This window comes from Oncorhynchus mykiss, chromosome 19, assembly GCF_013265735.2.
Source record: "Oncorhynchus mykiss isolate Arlee chromosome 19, USDA_OmykA_1.1, whole genome shotgun sequence".
NCBI lineage: Eukaryota > Metazoa > Chordata > Actinopteri > Salmoniformes > Salmonidae > Oncorhynchus > Oncorhynchus mykiss.
In genome coordinates, this window is record NC_048583.1 from 1,622,235 (window position 1) to 1,638,045 (window position 15,811).

Below are 15,811 nucleotides of genomic sequence, written 5' to 3' on the forward strand. Positions count from 1 at the left end.
GATCTACTCAAATTTGTTGGCTACGGAGTAAGGGCTAGGGCTTGTTTTTGGGATGGGGCCCATAGGTTCCATGTAGCTTTGAAAATGATTTCTGCAGGACATTAAACATACAGTAACTTTACCATTTCATATTGTGAAGCGATTCATAAACTTTATCCTTCCCTGGTGGTCTAGTGGTTAGGCATTGTCAGTCTCACCACTGTAGCCAAGGTTTGATTCCCGATCAGGAAACTAGTATTTTGCTCCTTGTTTACTGATGCAACCTGTCACAATGAATTTAGTCGGTTGTCGCACATACTGTATGTACCACTTCAAATTGCAAACCGATTTGCCCTGCAGTGTCCTTCCCTGGTGTTCTAGTGGTTCACCAGTCCCTCCTGCAGAAAAGCACCCCCACAACATGATATTGCCACCCCCGTCCTTCACGGTTGGGATGGTGTTCCTTGGCTTGCAAACCTCCCCCTTTTTCCTCCAAACATAACAGTGGTCATTATGGCCAAACAGTTCTGTTTTTCTTTCATCAGACCAGAGGACATTTCTCCAAAAACTAGGGTCTTTGTCCCCAAACTGTAGTCTGGCTTCTTTTCTGGCGGTTTTGCAGCAGTAGCTTTTTCCTTGCTGAGCAGCCTTTCAGGTTATGTCGATATAGGACTAATTTGCCGGTGGATATACAGTGCCTTGCGAAAGTATTCGGCCCCCTTGAACTTTGCGACCTTTTGCCACATTTCAGGCTTCAAACATAAAGATATAAAACTGTATTTTTTTGTGAAGAATCAACAACAAGTGGGACACAATCATGAAGTGGAACGACATTTATTGGATATTTCAAACTTTTTTAACAAATCAAAAATTGGGCGTGCAAAATTATTCAGCCCCTTTACTTTCAGTGCAGCAAACTCTCTTCAGAAGTTCAGTGAGGATCTCTGAATGATCCAATGTTGACCTAAATGACTAATGATGATAAATACAATCCACCTGTGTGTAATCAAGTCTCCGTATAAATGCACCTGCACTGTGATAGTCTCAGAGGTCCGTTAAAAGCGCAGAGAGCATCATGAAGAACAAGGAACACACCAGGCAGGTCCGAGATACTGTTGTGAAGAAGTTTAAAGCCGGATTTGGATACAAAAAGATTTCCCAAGCTTTAAACATCCCAAGGAGCACTGTGCAAGCGATAATATTGAAATGGAAGGAGTATCAGACCACTGCAAATCTACCAAGACCTGGCCGTCCCTCTAAACTTTCAGCTCATACAAGGAGAAGACTGATCAGAGATGCAGCCAAGTTCACTCTGGATGAACTGCAGAGATCTACAGCTGAGGTGGGAGACTCTGTCCATAGGACAACAATTAGTCGTATATTGCACAAATCTGGCCTTTATGGAAGAGTGGCAAGAAGAAATCCATTTCTTAAAGATATCCATAAAAAGTGTTGTTTAAAGTTTGCCACAAGCCACCTGGGAGACACACCAAACATGTGGAAGAAGGTGCTCTGGTCAGATGAAACCAAAATTGAACTTTTTGGCAACAATGCAAAACGTTATGTTTGGCGTAAAAGCAACACAGCTCATCACCCTGAACACACCATCCCCACTGTCAAACATGGTGGTGGCAGCATCATGGTTTGGGCCTGCTTTTCTTCAGCAGGGACAGGGAAGATGGTTAAAATTGATGGGAAGATGGATGGAGCCAAATACAGGACCATTCTGGAAGAAAACCTGATGGAGTCTGCAAAAGACCTGAGACTGGGACGGAGATTTGTCTTCCAACAAGACAATGATCCAAAACATAAAGCAAAATCTACAATGGAATGGTTCAAAAATAAACATATCCAGGTGTTAGAATGGCCAAGTCAAAGTCCAGACCTGAATCCAATCGAGAATCTGTGGAAAGAACTGAAAGCTGCTGTTCACAAATGCTCTCCATCCAACCTAACTGAGCTCGAGCTGTTTTGCAAGGAGGAATGGGAAAAAAATTCAATCTCTCGATGTGCAAAACTGATAGAGACATACCCCAAGCGACTTAGAGCTGTTATCGCAGCAAAAAGTGGCGCTACAAAGTATTAACTTAAGGGGGCTGAATAATTTTGCACGCCCAATTTTTCAGTTTTTGATTTGTTAAAAAAGTTTGAAATATCCAATAAATGTCGTTCCACTTCATGATTGTGTCCCACTTGTTGTTAATTCTTCACAAAAAAATACAGTTTTATATCTTTATGTTTGAAGCCTGAAATGTGGCAAAAGGTCGCAAAGTTCAAGGGGGCCGAATACTTTCGCAAGGCACTGTAGATACTTTTGTGACTGTTTCCTCCAGGATCTTCGCAAGGTCCTTTGCTGTTGTTCTGGGATTGATTTGCATTTTTCGACCCAAAGTACGTTCATCTCTAGGAGACAGAGCGCGTCTCCTTCCTGAGCGGAATGACGCCTGCCTGGTCCCATTCTGTTTCTACTTGCGTACTATTGTTTGTACAGATGAACGTGGGACCTTCAGGGGTTTGGAAATTGCTTTGGAGCAGTAGCTTCTTCCTCGCTGAGCGGCCTTTCAGGTTATGTCGATATAGGACTCATTTGCCTGTGGATATAGATACTTTTGTGACTGTTTCCTCCAGGATCTTCGCAAGGTCCTTTGCTGTTGTTCTGGGATTGATTTGAACTTTTCGCACCAAAGTAAGTTCATCTCTAGGAAACAGAGCGCCTGTCTCCTTCCTGAGCGGAATGACGCCTGCCTGGTCCCATGCTGTATCTACTTGCGTACTATTGTTTGTACAGATGAACGTGGGACCTTCAGGGGTTTGGAAATTGCTTTGGAGCAGTAGCTTCTTCCTCGCTGAGCGGCCTTTCAGGTTATGTCGATATAGGACTCGTTTGCCTGTGGATATAGATACTTTTGTGCCTGTTTCCTCCAGCATCTTCACAAGGTCCTTTGCTGTAGTTCTGGGATGGATTTGCACTTTTCGACCCAAAGTACGTTCATCTCTAGGAGACAGAACGCGTCTCCTTCCTGAGCGGTATGACGCCTGCGTGGTCCCATGGTGTTTATACTTGCGTACTATTGTTTCTACAGATGAGCGAGGTACCTTCAGGCGTTTGGAAATTGCTCCCAAGGATGAACCAGATTTGTGGAGGTCTACATTTTTTTTCTGAGGTCTTGGCTGATTTCCTTTGGTTTTCCCATGGAGTCAAGCAAAGAGGCACTGAGTTTGAAGGTAGGCCTTGAAATACATCTACAGGTACACCTCCAATTGACTCAAAGGATGTCAATTAGCCTATCAGAAGCTTCTAAAGCCATGACATCATTTTCGGGAATTTTCCAAACTGTTTAAAGGCACAGCCAACTTAGTGTATGTAAACTTCTGACCCACTGGATTTGTGATACACTGAATTATAAGTGAAATAATCGGTCTGTAAACAATTGTTGGAAAAATTACTTGTGTCATGGACAAAGTAGATGTCCTAATCGACTGCCAAAACTATAGTTTGTTAACAAGAAATGTGTGGAGGGGTTGACAAACAGGTTTTAATGACTCCAGCCTAAGTGGATGGAAACTCACGACTTCAACTGTATGTACCAGCTCACACTGGGAACCGATTTTCACTCTAGTACCCTTCCCTGGTGGTCTAGTGGTTAGGATTTGGCGCTCTCACCGCCACGGCCCGGGTTCGATTCCCGGTCAGGGAACTACTCTTTTGCTACATGTTTACTTGTGCAACCTGTCACTATGAATATGGAAGGTTATCGCACATATGTACCAGCTCACACTGGGAACCGATTTGCACTCTAGTACCCTTCCCTGGTTGTCTAGTGGTTAGGATTCGGTGCTCTCACCGCCGCGGCCCGGGTTCGATTCCCGGTCAGGGAACTACTCTTTTGCTACATGTTTACTTGTGCAACCTGTCACTATGAATATGGAAGGTTATCGCACATATGTACCAGCTCACACTGGGAACCGATTTGCACTCTAGTACCCTTCCCTGGTGGTCTAGTGGTTAGGATTCGGCTCTCTCACCGCTGCGGCCCGGGTTCGATTCCCGGTCAGGGAAATAGTCTATGCTCCTTGTTTACTTGTGCAACCTGTCACTATGAATTTAGTAGGTTGTCGCACATATGTACCACTTCAAATTGCAAACTGATTTTCCCTGCAGTGTCCTTCCCAGGTGTTCTAGTGGTGCACCAGACCCTCTTGCAGCAAAGCACATGATGCTGTGCTTCACTGTTGGGATGTGTTCTTTGGCTTGCGAGCCTTCCCCTTTTCGATATAGGACTCGTTTGCCTGTGGATATAGACCATTTTGTACCTGTTTCCTCCAGCATCTTCACAAGGTCCTTTGCTGTAGTTCTGGGATGGATTTGCACTTTTCGACCCAAAGTACGTTCATCTCTAGGAGACAGAACGCGTCTCCTTCCTGAGCGGTATGACGCCTGCGTGGTCCCATGGTGTTTATACTTGCGTACTATTGTTTCTACAGATGAGCGAGGTACCTTCAGGCGTTTGGAAATTGCTCCCAAGGATGAACCAGATTTGTGGAGGTCTACATTTTTTTTCTGAGGTCTTGGCTGATTTCCTTTGGTTTTCCCATGGAGTCAAGCAAAGAGGCACTGAGTTTGAAGGTAGGCCTTGAAATACATCTACAGGTACACCTCCAATTGACTCAAAGGATGTCAATTAGCCTATCAGAAGCTTCTAAAGCCATGACATCATTTTCGGGAATTTTCCAAACTGTTTAAAGGCACAGCCAACTTAGTGTATGTAAACTTCTGACCCACTGGATTTGTGATACACTGAATTATAAGTGAAATAATCCGTCTGTAAACAATTGTTGGAAAAATTACTTGTGTCATGCACAAAGTAGATGTCCTAACCGACTGCCAAAACTATAGTTTGTTAACAAGAAATGTGTGGAGGGGTTGACAAACAGGTTTTAATGACTCCAGCCTAAGTGGATGGAAACTTACGACTTCAACTGTATGTACCAGCTCACACTGGGAACCGATTTTCACTCTAGTACCCTTCCCTGGTGGTCTAGTGGTTAGGATTCGGCGCTCTCACCGCCGCGGCCCGGTTCGATTCCCGGTCAGGGAACTACTCTTTTACTACATGTTTACTTGTGCAACCTGTCACTATGAATATGGAAGGTTATCGCACATATGTACCAGCTCACACTGGGAACCGATTTGCACTCTAGTACCCTTCCCTGGTGGTCTAGTGGTTAGGATTCGGCGCTCTCACCGCCGCGGCCTGGGTTCAATTCCCGGTCAGGGAAATAGTCTATGCTCCTTGTTTACTTGTGCAACCTGTCACTATGAATTTAGTAGGTTGTTGCACATATTCAAATTGCAAACTGATTTGCCCTGCTGTGTCCTTCCCAGGTGTTCTAGTGGTGCACCAGACCCTCCTGCAGCAAAGCACCCCCAACAAAGCACCCCCAACGGTTGGGATGTGTTCTTTGGCTTGCGAGCCCTTTTCGATATAGGACTCGTTTGCCTGTGGATATAGACCATTTTGTATCTGTTTCCTACAGCATCTTCAGCATCCTTTGCTGTAGTTCTGGGATGGATTTGCACTTTTCGACCCAAAGTACGTTCATCTCTAGGAGACAGAACGCGTCTCCTTCCTGAGCGGTATGACGCCTGCGTGGTCCCATGGTGTTTATACTTGCGTACTATTGTTTCTACAGATGAGCGAGGTACCTTCAGGCGTTTGGAAATTGCTCCCAAGGATGAACCAGATTTGTGGAGGTCTACATTTTTTTTCTGAGGTCTTGGCTGATTTCCTTTGGTTTTCCCATGGAGTCAAGCAAAGAGGCACTGAGTTTGAAGGTAGGCCTTGAAATACATCTACAGGTACACCTCCAATTGACTCAAAGGATGTCAATTAGCCTATCAGAAGCTGCTAAAGCCATGACATCATTTTCGGGAATTTTCCAAACTGTTTAAAGGCACAGCCAACTTAGTGTATGTAAACTTCTGACCCACTGGATTTGTGATACACTGAATTATAAGTGAAATAATCCGTCTGTAAACAATTGTTGGAAAAATTACTTGTGTCATGCACAAAGTAGATGTCCTAACCGACTGCCAAAACTATAGTTTGTTAACAAGAAATGTGTGGAGGGGTTGACAAACAGGTTTTAATGACTCCAGCCTAAGTGGATGGAAACTTACGACTTCAACTGTATGTACCAGCTCACACTGGGAACCGATTTTCACTCTAGTACCCTTCCCTGGTGGTCTAGTGGTTAGGATTTGGCGCTCTCACTGCCGCGGCCCGGTTCGATTCCCGGTCAGGGAACTACTCTTTTACTACATGTTTACTTGTGCAACCTGTCACTATGAATATGGAAGGTTATCGCACATATGTACCAGCTCACACTGGGAACCGATTTGCACTCTAGTACCCTTCCCTGGTGGTCTAGTGGTTAGGATTTGGCGCTCTCACCGCCGCGGCCTGGGTTCAATTCCCGGTCAGGGAAATAGTCTATGCTCCTTGTTTACTTGTGCAACCTGTCACTATGAATTTAGTAGGTTGTTGCACATATTCAAATTGCAAACTGATTTGCCCTGCTGTGTCCTTCCCAGGTGTTCTAGTGGTGCACCAGACCCTCCTGCAGCAAAGCACCCCCAACGGTTGGGATGTGTTCTTTGGCTTGCGAGCCCTTTTCGATATAGGACTCGTTTGCCTGTGGATATAGACCATTTTGTATCTGTTTCCTACAGCATCTTCAGCATCCTTTGCTGTAGTTCTGGGATGGATTTGCACTTTTCGACCCAAAGTACGTTCATCTCTAGGAGACAGAACGCGTCTCCTTCCTGAGCGGTATGACGCCTGCGTGGTCCCATGGTGTTTATACTTGCGTACTATTGTTTCTACAGATGAGCGAGGTACCTTCAGGCGTTTGGAAATTGCTCCCAAGGATGAACCAGATTTGTGGAGGTCTACATTTTTTTTCTGAGGTCTTGGCTGATTTCCTTTGGTTTTCCCATGGAGTCAAGCAAAGAGGCACTGAGTTTGAAGGTAGGCCTTGAAATACATCTACAGGTACACCTCCAATTGACTCAAAGGATGTCAATTAGCCTATCAGAAGCTTCTAAAGCCATGACATCATTTTCGGGAATTTTCCAAACTGTTTAAAGGCACAGCCAACTTAGTGTATGTAAACTTCTGACCCACTGGATTTGTGATACACTGAATTATAAGTGAAATAATCGGTCTGTAAACAATTGTTGGAAAAATTACTTGTGTCATGGACAAAGTAGATGTCCTAATCGACTGCCAAAACTATAGTTTGTTAACAAGAAATGTGTGGAGGGGTTGACAAACAGGTTTTAATGACTCCAGCCTAAGTGGATGGAAACTCACGACTTCAACTGTATGTACCAGCTCACACTGGGAACCGATTTTCACTCTAGTACCCTTCCCTGGTGGTCTAGTGGTTAGGATTCGGCGCTCTCACCGCCGCGGCCCGGGTTCGATTCCCGGTCAGGGAACTACTCTTTTGCTACATGTTTACTTGTGCAACCTGTCACTATGAATATGGAAGGTTATCGCACATATGTACCAGCTCACACTGGGAACCGATTTGCACTCTAGTACCCTTCCCTGGTGGTCTAGTGGTTAGGATTCGGCACTCTCACCGCCGCGGCCCGGGTTCGATTCCCGGTAAAGGAAATAGTCTATGCTCCTTGTTTAGTTGTGCATCCTGTCACTATGAATTTAGTAGGTTGTTGCACATATGTACCACTTCAAATTGCAAACTGATTTGCCCTGCAGTGTCCTTCCCAGGTGTTCTAGTGGTGCACCAGACCCTCCTGCAGCAAAGCACCCCCAACATGATGCTGTGCTTCACGGTTGGGATGTGTTCTTTGGCTTGCGAGCCCTTTTCGATACAGGACTCGTTTGCCTGTGGATATAGACCATTTTGTATCTGTTTCCTACAGCATCTTCAGCATCATTTGCTGTAGTTCTGGGATGGATTTGCACTTTTCGACCCAAAGTACGTTCATCTCTAGGAGACAGAACGCGTCTCCTTCCTGAGCGGTATGACGCCTGCGTGGTCCCATGGTGTTTATACTTGCGTACTATTGTTTCTACAGATGAGCGAGGTACCTTCAGGCGTTTGGAAATTGCTCCCAAGGATGAACCAGATTTGTGGAGGTCTACATTTTTTTTCTGAGGTCTTGGCTGATTTCCTTTGGTTTTCCCATGGAGTCAAGCAAAGAGGCACTGAGTTTGAAGGTAGGCCTTGAAATACATCTACAGGTACACCTCTAATTGACTCAAAGGATGTCAATTAGCCTATCAGAAGCTTCTAAAGCCATGACATCATTTTCGGGAATTTTCCAAACTGTTTAAAGGCACAGCCAACTTAGTGTATGTAAACTTCTGACCCACTGGATTTGTGATACACTGAATTATAAGTGAAATAATCGGTCTGTAAACAATTGTTGGAAAAATTACTTGTGTCATGGACAAAGTAGATGTCCTAATCGACTGCCAAAACTATAGTTTGTTAACAAGAAATGTGTGGAGGGGTTGACAAACAGGTTTTAATGACTCCAGCCTAAGTGGATGGAAACTCACGACTTCAACTGTATGTACCAGCTCACACTGGGAACCGATTTTCACTCTAGTACCCTTCCCTGGTGGTCTAGTGGTTAGGATTCGGCGCTCTCACCGCCGCGGCCCGGGTTCGATTCCCGGTCAGGGAACTACTCTTTTGCTACATGTTTACTTGTGCAACCTGTCACTATGAATATGGAAGGTTATCGCACATATGTACCAGCTCACACTGGGAACCGATTTGCACTCTAGTACCCTTCCCTGGTGGTCTAGTGGTTAGGATTCGGCACTCTCACCGCCGCGGCCCGGGTTCGATTCCCGGTAAAGGAAATAGTCTATGCTCCTTGTTTAGTTGTGCATCCTGTCACTATGAATTTAGTAGGTTGTTGCACATATGTACCACTTCAAATTGCAAACTGATTTGCCCTGCAGTGTCCTTCCCAGGTGTTCTAGTGGTGCACCAGACCCTCCTGCAGCAAAGCACCCCCAACATGATGCTGTGCTTCACGGTTGGGATGTGTTCTTTGGCTTGCGAGCCCTTTTCGATATAGGACTCGTTTGCCTGTGGATATAGACCATTTTGTACCTGTTTCCTCCAGCATCTTCACAAGGTCCTTTGCTGTAGTTCTGGGATGGATTTGCACTTTTCGACCCAAAGTACGTTCATCTCTAGGAGACAGAACGCGTCTCCTTCCTGAGCGGTATGACGCCTGCGTGGTCCCATGGTGTTTATACTTGCGTACTATTGTTTCTACAGATGAGCGAGGTACCTTCAGGCGTTTGGAAATTGCTCCCAAGGATGAACCAGATTTGTGGAGGTCTACATTTTTTTTCTGAGGTCTTGGCTGATTTCCTTTGATTTTCCCATGGAGTCAAGCAAAGAGGCACTGAGTTTGAAGGTAGGCCTTGAAATACATCTACAGGTACACCTCCAATTGACTCAAAGGATGTCAATTAGCCTATCAGAAGCTTCTAAAGCCATGACATCATTTTCGGGAATTTTCCAAACTGTTTAAAGGCACAGCCAACTTAGTGTATGTAAACTTCTGACCCACTGGATTTGTGATACACTGAATTATAAGTGAAATAATCGGTCTGTAAACAATTGTTGGAAAAATTACTTGTGTCATGCACAAAGTAGATGTCCTAACCGACTGCCAAAACTATAGTTTGTTAACAAGAAATGTGTGGAGGGGTTGACAAACAGGTTTTAATGACTCCAGCCTAAGTGGATGGAAACTTACGACTTCAACTGTATGTACCAGCTCACACTGGGAACCGATTTTCACTCTAGTACCCTTCCCTGGTGGTCTAGTGGTTAGGATTCGGCGCTCTCACCGCCGCGGCCCGGGTTCGATTCCCGGTCAGGGAACTACTCTTTTGCTACATGTTTACTTGTGCAACCTGTCACTATGAATATGGAAGGTTATCGCACATATGTACCAGCTCACACTGGGAACCGATTTGCACTCTAGTACCCTTCCCTGGTGGTCTAGTGGTTAGGATTCGGCGCTCTCACCGCCGCGGCCTGGGTTCAATTCCTGGTCAGGGAAATAGTCTATGCTCCTTGTTTACTTGTGCAACCTGTCACTATGAATTTAGTAGGTTGTTGCACATGTTCAAATTGCAAACTGATTTGCCCTGCAGTGTCCTTCCCAGGTGTTCTAGTGGTGCACCAGACCCTCCTGCAGCAAAGCACCCCCAACATGATGCTGTGCTTCACGGTTGGGATGTGTTCTTTGGCTTGCGAGCCCTTTTCGATATAGGACTCGTTTGCCTGTGGATATAGACCATTTTGTACCTGTTTCCTCCAGCATCTTCACAAGGTCCTTTGCTGTAGTTCTGGGATGGATTTGCACTTTTCGACCCAAAGTACGTTCATCTCTAGGAGACAGAACGCGTCTCCTTCCTGAGCGGTATGACGCCTGCGTGGTCCCATGGTGTTTATACTTGCGTACTATTGTTTCTACAGATGAGCGAGGTACCTTCAGGCGTTTGGAAATTGCTCCCAAGGATGAACCAGATTTGTGGAGGTCTACATTTTTTTTCTGAGGTCTTGGCTGATTTCCTTTGATTTTCCCATGGAGTCAAGCAAAGAGGCACTGAGTTTGAAGGTAGGCCTTGAAATACATCTACAGGTACACCTCCAATTGACTCAAAGGATGTCAATTAGCCTATCAGAAGCTTCTAAAGCCATGACATCATTTTCGGGAATTTTCCAAACTGTTTAAAGGCACAGCCAACTTAGTGTATGTAAACTTCTGACCCACTGGATTTGTGATACACTGAATTATAAGTGAAATAATCGGTCTGTAAACAATTGTTGGAAAAATTACTTGTGTCATGCACAAAGTAGATGTCCTAACCGACTGCCAAAACTATAGTTTGTTAACAAGAAATGTGTGGAGGGGTTGACAAACAGGTTTTAATGACTCCAGCCTAAGTGGATGGAAACTTACAACTTCAACTGTATGTACCAGCTCACACTGGGAACCGATTTTCACTCTAGTACCCTTCCCTGGTGGTCTAGTGGTTAGGATTTGGCGCTCTCACTGCCGCAGCCCGGGTTCGATTCCCGGTCAGGGAACTACTCTTTTGCTACATGTTTACTTGTGCAACCTGTCACTATGAATATGGAAGGTTATCGCACATATGTACCAGCTCACACTGGGAACCGATTTGCACTCTAGTACCCTTCCCTGGTGGTCTAGTGGTTAGGATTCGGCGCTCTCACCGCCGCGGCCTGGGTTCGATTCCCGGTCAGGGAAATAGTCTATGCTCCATGTTTACTTGTGCAACCTGTCACTATGAATTTAGTAGGTTGTTGCACATATTCAAATTGCAAACTGATTTGCCCTGCAGTGTCCTTCCCAGGTGTTCTAGTGGTGCACCAGACCCTCCTGCAGCAAAGCACCCCCAACATGATGCTGTGCTTCACGGGATGGGATGTGTTCTTTGGCTTGCGAGCCCTTTTCGATATAGACCATTTCTTACCTGTTTCCTCCAGCATCTTCACAAGGTCCTTTGCTGTAGTTCTGGGATGGATTTGCACTTTTCGACCCAAAGTACGTTCATCTCTAGGAGACAGAACGCGTCTCCTTCCTGAGCGGTATGACGCCTGCGTGGTCCCATGGTGTTTATACTTGCGTACTATTGTTTCTACAGATGAGCGAGGTACCTTCAGGCGTTTGGAAATTGCTCCCAAGGATGAACCAGATTTGTGGAGGTCTACATTTTTTTTCTGAGGTCTTGGCTGATTTCCTTTGGTTTTCCCATGGAGTCAAGCAAAGAGGCACTGAGTTTGAAGGTAGGCCTTGAAATACATCTACAGGTACACCTCCAATTGACTCAAAGGATGTCAATTAGCCTATCAGAAGCTTCTAAAGCCATGACATCATTTTCGGGAATTTTCCCTGTGGATATAGACCATTTTGTACCTGTTTCCTCCAGCATCTTCACAAGGTCCTTTGCTGTAGTTCTGGGATGGATTTGCACTTTTCGACCCAAAGTACGTTCATCTCTAGGAGACAGAACGCGTCTCCTTCCTGAGCGGTATGACGCCTGCGTGGTCCCATGGTGTTTATACTTGCGTACTATTGTTTCTACAGATGAGCGAGGTACCTTCAGGCGTTTGGAAATTGCTCCCAAGGATGAACCAGATTTGTGGAGGTCTACATTTTTTTTCTGAGGTCTTGGCTGATTTCCTTTGGTTTTCCCATGGAGTCAAGCAAAGAGGCACTGAGTTTGAAGGTAGGCCTTGAAATACATCTACAGGTACACCTCCAATTGACTCAAAGGATGTCAATTAGCCTATCAGAAGCTTCTAAAGCCATGACATCATTTTCGGGAATTTTCCAAACTGTTTAAAGGCACAGCCAACTTAGTGTATGTAAACTTCTGACCCACTGGATTTGTGATACACTGAATTATAAGTGAAATAATCGGTCTGTAAACAATTGGTGGAAAAATTACTTGTGTCATGCACAAAGTAGATGTCCTAACCGACTGCCAAAACTATAGTTTGTTAACAAGAAATGTGTGGAGGGGTTGACAAACAGGTTTTAATGACTCCAGCCTAAGTGGATGGAAACTTACGACTTCAACTGTATGTACCAGCTCACACTGGGAACCGATTTTCACTCTAGTACCCTTCCCTGGTGGTCTAGTGGTTAGGATTCGGCGCTCTCACCGCCGCGGCCCGGGTTCGATTCCCGGTCAGGGAACTACTCTTTTGCTACATGTTTACTTGTGCAACCTGTCACTATGAATTTAGTAGGTTGTTGCACATATTCAAATTGCAAACTGATTTGACCTGCAGTGTCCTTCCCAGGTGTTCTAGTGGTGCACCAGACCCTCCTGCAGCAAAGCACCCCCAACATGATGCTGTGCTTCACGGTTGGGATGTGTTCTTTGGCTTGCGAGCCCTTTTCGATATAGGACTCGTTTGCCTGTGGATATAGACCATTTTGTACCTGTTTCCTCCAGCATCTTCACAAGGTCCTTTGCTGTAGTTCTGGGATGGATTTGCACTTTTCGACCCAAAGTACGTTCATCTCTAGGAGACAGAACGCGTCTCCTTCCTGAGCGGTATGACGCCTGCGTGGTCCCATGGTGTTTATACTTGCGTACTATTGTTTCTACAGATGAGCGAGGTACCTTCAGGCGTTTGGAAATTGCTCCCAAGGATGAACCAGATTTGTGGAGGTCTACATTTTTTTTCTGAGGTCTTGGCTGATTTCCTTTGGTTTTCCCATGGAGTCAAGCAAAGAGGCACTGAGTTTGAAGGTAGGCCTTGAAATACATCTACAGGTACACCTCCAATTGACTCAAAGGATGTCAATTAGCCTATCAGAAGCTTCTAAAGCCATGACATCATTTTCGGGAATTTTCCCTGTGGATATAGACCATTTTGTACCTGTTTCCTCCAGCATCTTCACAAGGTCCTTTGCTGTAGTTCTGGGATGGATTTGCACTTTTCGACCCAAAGTACGTTCATCTCTAGGAGACAGAACGCGTCTCCTTCCTGAGCGGTATGACGCCTGCGTGGTCCCATGGTGTTTATACTTGCGTACTATTGTTTCTACAGATGAGCGAGGTACCTTCAGGCGTTTGGAAATTGCTCCCAAGGATGAACCAGATTTGTGGAGGTCTACATTTTTTTTCTGAGGTCTTGGCTGATTTCCTTTGGTTTTCCCATGGAGTCAAGCAAAGAGGCACTGAGTTTGAAGGTAGGCCTTGAAATACATCTACAGGTACACCTCCAATTGACTCAAAGGATGTCAATTAGCCTATCAGAAGCTTCTAAAGCCATGACATCATTTTCGGGAATTTTCCAAACTGTTTAAAGGCACAGCCAACTTAGTGTATGTAAACTTCTGACCCACTGGATTTGTGATACACTGAATTATAAGTGAAATAATCGGTCTGTAAACAATTGTTGGAAAAATTACTTGTGTCATGCACAAAGTAGATGTCCTAACCGACTGCCAAAACTATAGTTTGTTAACAAGAAATGTGTGGAGGGGTTGACAAACAGGTTTTAATGACTCCAGCCTAAGTGGATGGAAACTTACGACTTCAACTGTATGTACCAGCTCACACTGGGAACCGATTTTCACTCTAGTACCCTTCCCGGTGGTCTAGTGGTTAGGATTCGGCGCTCTCGCGGCCCGGGTTCGATTCCCGGTCAGGGAACTACTCTTTTGCTGCATGTTTACTTGTGCAACCTGTCACTATGAATATGGAAGGTTATCGCACATATGTACCAGCTCACACTGGGAACCGATTTGCACTCTAGTACCCTTCCCTGGTGGTCTAGTGGTTAGGATTCGGCGCTCTCACCGCCGCGGCCCGGGTTTGATTCCCGGTAAAGGAAATAGTCTATGCTCCTTGTTTAGTTGTGCATCCTGTCACTATGAATTTAGTAGGTTGTTGCACATATGTACCACTTTAAATTGCAAACTGATTTGCCCTGCAGTGTCCTTCCCAGGTGTTCTAGTGGTGCACCAGACCCTCCTGCAGCAAAGCACCCCCAACATGATGCTGTGCTTCACGGTTGGGATGTGTTCTTTGGCTTGCGAGCCCTTTTCGATATAGGACTCGTTTGCCTGTGGATATAGACTAAGTGAAATAATCGGTCTGTAAACAATTGTTGGAAAAATTACTTGTGTCATGCACAAAGTAGATGTCCTAACCGACTGCCAAAACTATAGTTTGTTAACAAGAAATGTGTGGAGGGGTTGACAAACAGGTTTTAATGACTCCAGCCTAAGTGGATGGAAACTTACGACTTCAACTGTATGTACCAGCTCACACTGGGAACCGATTTTCACTCTAGTACCCTTCCCTGGTGGTCTAGTGGTTAGGATTCGGCGCTCTCACCGCCGCGGCCCGGGTTCGATTCCCGGTCAGGGAACTACTCTTTTGCTACATGTTTACTTGTGCAACCTGTCACTATGAATATGGAAGGTTATCGCACATATGTACCAGCTCACACTGGGAACCGATTTGCACTCTAGTACCCTTCCCTGGTGGTCTAGTGGTTAGGATTCGGCGCTCTCACCGCCGCGGCCCGGGTTCGATTCCCGGTAAAGGAAATAGTCTATGCTCCTTGTTTAGTTGTGCATCCTGTCACTATGAATTTAGTAGGTTGTTGCACATATGTACCACTTCAAATTGCAAACTGATTTTCCCTGCAGTGTCCTTCCCAGGTGTTCTAGTGGTGCACCAGACCCTCCTGCAGCAAAGCACCCCCAACATGATGCTGTGCTTCACGGTTGGGATGTGTTCTTTGGCTTGCGAGCCCTTTTCGATATAGGACTCGTTTGCCTGTGGATATAGACCATTTTGTACCTGTTTCCTCCAGCATCTTCACAAGGTCCTTTGCTGTAGTTCTGGGATGGATTTGCACTTTTCGACCCAAAGTACGTTCATCTCTAGGAGACAGAACGCGTCTCCTTCCTGAGCGGTATGACGCCTGCGTGGTCCCATGGTGTTTATACTTGCGTACTATTGTTTCTACAGATGAGCGAGGTACCTTCAGGCGTTTGGAAATTGCTCCCAAGGATGAACCAGATTTGTGGAGGTCTACATTTTTTTTCTGAGGTCTTGGCTGATTTCCTTTGGTTTTCCCATGGAGTCAAGCAAAGAGGCACTGAGTTTGAAGGTAGGCCTTGAAATACATCTACAGGTACACCTCCAATTGACTCAAAGGATGTCAATTAGCCTATCAGAAGCTTCTAAAGCCATGACATCAT

At 45.3% G+C, this 15,811-nt stretch overlaps 15 non-coding genes across 15 annotated transcripts; all 15 read left to right on the forward strand.

Moving 5' to 3' along the window:
* The first annotated feature begins 3,605 nt into the window (after positions 1–3,605).
* trnae-cuc lies at positions 3,606–3,677 on the forward strand. Its single transcript has one exon. It is a non-coding gene; the product is annotated as a tRNA-Glu (tRNA).
* A 109-nt stretch (positions 3,678–3,786) lies between these two features.
* trnae-cuc lies at positions 3,787–3,858 on the forward strand. The gene has a single exon. It is a non-coding gene; the product is annotated as a tRNA-Glu (tRNA).
* A 109-nt stretch (positions 3,859–3,967) lies between these two features.
* Positions 3,968–4,039, forward strand: trnae-cuc. The gene has a single exon. It is a non-coding gene; the product is annotated as a tRNA-Glu (tRNA).
* A 968-nt stretch (positions 4,040–5,007) lies between these two features.
* On the forward strand, positions 5,008–5,078 carry trnae-cuc. Its single transcript has one exon. It is a non-coding gene; the product is annotated as a tRNA-Glu (tRNA).
* A 109-nt stretch (positions 5,079–5,187) lies between these two features.
* Positions 5,188–5,259, forward strand: trnae-cuc. The gene has a single exon. It is a non-coding gene; the product is annotated as a tRNA-Glu (tRNA).
* Positions 5,260–6,396: 1,137 nt separating this feature from the next.
* Positions 6,397–6,468, forward strand: trnae-cuc. The gene has a single exon. It is a non-coding gene; the product is annotated as a tRNA-Glu (tRNA).
* A 943-nt stretch (positions 6,469–7,411) lies between these two features.
* On the forward strand, positions 7,412–7,483 carry trnae-cuc. Its single transcript has one exon. It is a non-coding gene; the product is annotated as a tRNA-Glu (tRNA).
* A 1,149-nt stretch (positions 7,484–8,632) lies between these two features.
* On the forward strand, positions 8,633–8,704 carry trnae-cuc. Its single transcript has one exon. It is a non-coding gene; the product is annotated as a tRNA-Glu (tRNA).
* Positions 8,705–9,855: 1,151 nt separating this feature from the next.
* trnae-cuc lies at positions 9,856–9,927 on the forward strand. The gene has a single exon. It is a non-coding gene; the product is annotated as a tRNA-Glu (tRNA).
* A 109-nt stretch (positions 9,928–10,036) lies between these two features.
* On the forward strand, positions 10,037–10,108 carry trnae-cuc. Its single transcript has one exon. It is a non-coding gene; the product is annotated as a tRNA-Glu (tRNA).
* Positions 10,109–11,070: 962 nt separating this feature from the next.
* On the forward strand, positions 11,071–11,142 carry trnae-cuc. The gene has a single exon. It is a non-coding gene; the product is annotated as a tRNA-Glu (tRNA).
* A 109-nt stretch (positions 11,143–11,251) lies between these two features.
* trnae-cuc lies at positions 11,252–11,323 on the forward strand. The gene has a single exon. It is a non-coding gene; the product is annotated as a tRNA-Glu (tRNA).
* Positions 11,324–12,706: 1,383 nt separating this feature from the next.
* On the forward strand, positions 12,707–12,778 carry trnae-cuc. Its single transcript has one exon. It is a non-coding gene; the product is annotated as a tRNA-Glu (tRNA).
* Positions 12,779–14,898: 2,120 nt separating this feature from the next.
* trnae-cuc lies at positions 14,899–14,970 on the forward strand. The gene has a single exon. It is a non-coding gene; the product is annotated as a tRNA-Glu (tRNA).
* A 109-nt stretch (positions 14,971–15,079) lies between these two features.
* trnae-cuc lies at positions 15,080–15,151 on the forward strand. The gene has a single exon. It is a non-coding gene; the product is annotated as a tRNA-Glu (tRNA).
* The last annotated feature ends 660 nt before the right edge of the window (positions 15,152–15,811 follow it).